The sequence below is a fragment of the Andrena cerasifolii genome, unplaced genomic scaffold (assembly GCF_050908995.1).
Source record: "Andrena cerasifolii isolate SP2316 unplaced genomic scaffold, iyAndCera1_principal scaffold0688, whole genome shotgun sequence".
Classification (NCBI taxonomy): Eukaryota; Metazoa; Arthropoda; class Insecta; order Hymenoptera; family Andrenidae; genus Andrena; species Andrena cerasifolii.
In genome coordinates, this window is record NW_027485580.1 from 24,643 (window position 1) to 29,792 (window position 5,150).

Below are 5,150 nucleotides of genomic sequence, written 5' to 3' on the forward strand. Positions count from 1 at the left end.
AAATAGAAAAAAATATGTAAATAAATAGAGAAAAGAAAAGAGGTAAATAAATAGAGAAACATGGGTAAATAAATAGAGAAAAAATAGGTAAATTACTAGAGAAAAAATAGGTAAGTAAATTAGAGAAAAGTATAGGCAAATAAATAGAGAAAAATAGGTAATGAAGTAGAGAAAACAAAGCAGGTAAATAAATAGAGAAAATAGGTAAATAAATTAGAGAAAAAATGTGTAAATAAATTAGAGAAAAAAATACGTAAGTAACTAGAGAAAAATAGGTAAATAAATAGAGAAAACAAAGAGGTAAATAAATAGAGAAAAATATAGGTAAATAAATAGAGAAGAATAGGTAAATAAATGAGAGGAAAAAATAGGTAAGTTAACAGAGAAAAAATAGGTAAATAAATAGAGAAGAATAGGTAAATAAATGAGAGGAAAAAATAGGTAAGTTAACAGAGAAAAAATAGGTAAATAAATAGAAAAAAATATGTAAATAAATAGAGAAAACAAATGAGGTAAATAAATAGAGAAAAATAGGCGAATAAATAGAGAAAAAAATATGTAAATAAATAGAAAAATGTAAATAAGGAGAGAAAAATAGGTAATTAACTAGAGAAAACAAAGCAGGTAAATAAATAGAGAAAAAATAGGTAAATAAATTAGAGAAAAAAGTAGGTAAATAAATAGGGAACAAATAGGTAATGAAGTAGAGAAACAAAGGAGGTAAATAAATACAGAAAAAAATTGTTAAATAAATAGAGAAAGAATAGGTAAATAAACTAGAGAAAAAATATGCGTATAAATAGAGAAAAATAGCTAAATAAACTAGAGAAAAAATAGGCGTATAAATAGAGAAATATAGCTAAATAAATCAAAGAAAAAAAGGTAAATAGAAACAATAGGGAAATAAATTAGAGGAAAATATAGGTAAATAAACAGAGTAAAAATAGGTAAATAAATAGAGAAAAAAGAGGTAAATAAATAGAGAAAACCAAGGAGGTAAATAAATAGAGAAAAATAATAGGTAAATATATAGAGAAAAAGGTAAATAAATTAGAGGAAAAAATAGGTAAATAAACAGAGAAAAATAGGTAAATAAATAGAGAAAAAATAGGTAAATAAATAGAGAAAAGAAAAGAGGTAAATAAATAGAGAAAATGGGCAAATAAATAGGGAAAAAATAGGTAAATAAATTAGAAATAAAGTAGGTAAATAAATAGAAAAAAATAGGTAAGTAAATAGAGAAAACAAAAGAGGTATACAAATAGAGAAAAATAGGTAAATAAATAGAGAAAAAATACTTAAATAACTAGAGAAAAATAGGTAAGTAAATAGAGAAAAAAGAGGTAAATAAAGAGAGAAAAATAGGTAATTAACTAGAGAAAACAAATGAGGTAAGTAAATAGAGAAAAACAGGTAAATAAATAGAGAAAAAATAGGTAAATAAACTAGAGAAAAAATGTGTAAATAAATTAGAGAAAAAAATACGTAAGTAACTAGAGAAAAATAGGTAAATAAATAGGGAATAAATAGGTAATGAAGTAGAAAAAACAAAGGAGGTAAATAAACAGAGAAAAAATAGGTAAATAAATAGAGAAAAAAGAGGTAAATAAATAGAAAAAAATATGTAAATAAATAGAGAAAACAAATGAGGTAAATAAATAGAGAAAAAAATACTTAAATAACTAGAGAAAAAATAGGTAAGTAAATAGAGAAAAAAGAGGTAAATAAAGAGAGAAAATTAGGTAATTAAGTAGAGAAAACAAATGAGGCAAGTAAATAGAGAAAAACAGGTAAATAAATAGAGAAAAAATAGGTAAATAAACTAGAGAAAAAATAGGCGTATAAATAGGGAAAAATAGCTAAATAAATCAAAGAAAAAAGGTAAATAGAAAAAATACGTAAATAACTAGAGAAAAATAGGTAAATAAATAGAGAAAACAAAAGAGGTAAATAAATAGAGTAAAATATAGGTAAATAAATAGAGAAAAATAGGTAAATAAATTAGAGGAAAAAATAGGTAAATAAACAGAGAAAAAATACGTAAATAAATAGAGAAAAAATAGGTAAATAAATAGAAAAAAGAGGTAAATAAATAGAAAAAAATGTAAATAAAGAGAGAAAACAATGGAGGTAAATAAATAGAGAAAATAGGTAAATACATGAGAGAAAAAAATAGGTAAATAAATAGAGGAAATAAAAGAGGTAAATAAATAGAGAAAATGGGCAAATAAATAGAGAAAAAATAGGTAAATAAATTAGAAAACAAGTAGGTAAATAAATAGAAAAAAATAGGTAAGTAAATAGAGAAAACAAAAGAGGTAAACAAATAGAGAAAAATAGGTAAATAAATAGAGAAAAAAATACTTAAATAACTAGAGAAAAAATAGGTAAGTAAATAGAGAAAAAAGAGGTAAATAAAAAGAGAAAAATAGGTAATTAACTAGAGAAAACAAATCAGGTAAGTAAATAGAGAAAAATAGGTAAATAAGTAGAGAAAAAATAGGTAAATAAACTAGAGAAAAAATAGGCGTATAAATAGAGATAAATAGATAAATAAATCAAAGAAAAAAAGGTAAATAGAAAAAATAGGTAAATAAATTAGAGGAAAAAATAGGTAAATAAACAGAGTAAAAATAGAAAAATAAATGAGAGAGAAAAATAGGTAAATTACTAGAGAAAAAATAGGTAAGTAAATAGAGAAAACAAAGAGGTAAATAAATAGAGAAAAATATAGGTAAATAAATAGAGAAGAATAGGTAAATAAATGAGAGGAAAAAATAGGTAAGTTAACAGAGAAAAAATAGGTAAATAAATAGAAAAAAATATGTAAATAAATAGAGAAAACAAATGAGGTAAATAAATAGAGAAAAATAGGTAAATAAATAGAGAAAGAATAGGTAAATAAACTAGAGAAAAAATAGGTGCATAAATAGAGAAATATAGCTAAATAAATCAAAGAAAAAAAGGTAAATAGAAACAATAGGTAAATAAATTAGAGGAAAATATAGGTAAATAAACAGAGTAAAAATAGGTAAAATAAATAGAGAAAAAAGAGGTAAATAAATAGAGAAAAATATGTAAATAAATAGAGAAAAAAGAGGTAAATAAATAGAAAAAAATATGTAAATAAATAGAGAAAAGAAAAGAGGTAAATAAATAGAGAAACATGGGTAAATAAATAGAGAAAAAATAGGTAAATTACTAGAGAAAAAATAGGTAAGTAAATTAGAGAAAAGTATAGGCAAATAAATAGAGAAAAATAGGTAATGAAGTAGAGAAAACAAAGCAGGTAAATAAATAGAGAAAATAGGTAAATAAATTAGAGAAAAAATGTGTAAATAAATTAGAGAAAAAAATACGTAAGTAACTAGAGAAAAATAGGTAAATAAATAGAGAAAACAAAGAGGTAAATAAATAGAGAAAAATATAGGTAAATAAATAGAGAAGAATAGGTAAATAAATGAGAGGAAAAAATAGGTAAGTTAACAGAGAAAAAATAGGTAAATAAATAGAGAAGAATAGGTAAATAAATGAGAGGAAAAAATAGGTAAGTTAACAGAGAAAAAATAGGTAAATAAATAGAAAAAAATATGTAAATAAATAGAGAAAACAAATGAGGTAAATAAATAGAGAAAAATAGGCGAATAAATAGAGAAAAAAATATGTAAATAAATAGAAAAATGTAAATAAGGAGAGAAAAATAGGTAATTAACTAGAGAAAACAAAGCAGGTAAATAAATAGAGAAAAAATAGGTAAATAAATTAGAGAAAAAAGTAGGTAAATAAATAGGGAACAAATAGGTAATGAAGTAGAGAAACAAAGGAGGTAAATAAATACAGAAAAAAATTGTTAAATAAATAGAGAAAGAATAGGTAAATAAACTAGAGAAAAAATATGCGTATAAATAGAGAAAAATAGCTAAATAAACTAGAGAAAAAATAGGCGTATAAATAGAGAAATATAGCTAAATAAATCAAAGAAAAAAGGTAAATAGAAACAATAGGGAAATAAATTAGAGGAAAATATAGGTAAATAAACAGAGTAAAAATAGGTAAATAAATAGAGAAAAAAGAGGTAAATAAATAGAGAAAAATATGTAAATAAATAGAGAAAACAATTGAGGTAAATAAATAGAGAAAAAAAGGTAAATAAATAGAAAAAAATATGTAAATAAATAGAGAAAAGAAAAGAGGTAAATAAATAGAGAAACATGGGTAAATAAATAGAGAAAAAACAGGTAAATTACTAGAGAAAAATAGGTAAGTAAATTAGAGAAAAGTATAGGCAAATAAATAGAGAAAAATAGGTAATGAAGTAGAGAAAACAAAGCAGGTAAATAAATAGAGAAAATAGGTAAATAAATTAGAGAAAAAATGTGTAAATAAATTAGAGAAAAAAATACGTAAGTAACTAGAGAAAAATAGGTAAATAAATAGAGAAAACAAAGAGGTAAATAAATAGAGAAAAATATAGGTAAATAAATAGAGAAGAATAGGTAAATAAATGAGAGGAAAAAATAGGTAAATAAACAGAGAAAAAATACGTAAATAAATAGAGAAAAAAGAGGTAAATAAATAGAAAAAAATATGTAAATAAATAGAGAAAAAAATATGTAAATAAATAGAAAAATGTAAATAAGGAGAGAAAAATAGGTAATTAACTAGAGAAAACAAAGTAGGTAAATAAATAGAGAAAATAGGTAAATACATGAGAGAAAAAAATAGGTAAATAAATAGAGAAAAGAAAAGAGGTAAATAAATAGAGGAAAGAAAAGAGGTAAATAAATAGAGAAACATGGGTAAATAAATAGAGAAAAAATAGGTAAATAAATTAGAGAAAAAAGTAGGTAAATAAATAGGGAACAAATAGGTAATGAAGTAGAGAAAACAAAGGAGGTAAATAAATAGAGAAAAATATAGGTAAATATATAGAGAAAAATAGGTAAATAAATTAGAGGAAAAAATAGGTAAATAAACAGAGAAAAAATACGTAAATAAATAGAGAAAAAAGAGGTAAATAAATAGAAAAAAATATGTAAATAAATAGAGAAAAAAATATGTAAATAAATAGAAAAATGTAAATAAGGAGAGAAAAATAGGTAATTAACTAGAGAAAACAAAGTAGGTAAATAAATAGAGAAAATAGGTAA

General features: G+C 21.6%; 1 long non-coding RNA gene across 1 annotated transcript; it reads left to right on the forward strand.

The window, feature by feature from the left end:
- The first annotated feature begins 1,047 nt into the window (after nt 1-1,047).
- On the forward strand, nt 1,048-4,639 carry LOC143378157 (uncharacterized). The gene is made up of 2 exons (XR_013087691.1): nt 1,048-3,031; nt 3,149-4,639. It is a non-coding gene; the product is annotated as an uncharacterized LOC143378157 (long non-coding RNA).
- The last annotated feature ends 511 nt before the right edge of the window (nt 4,640-5,150 follow it).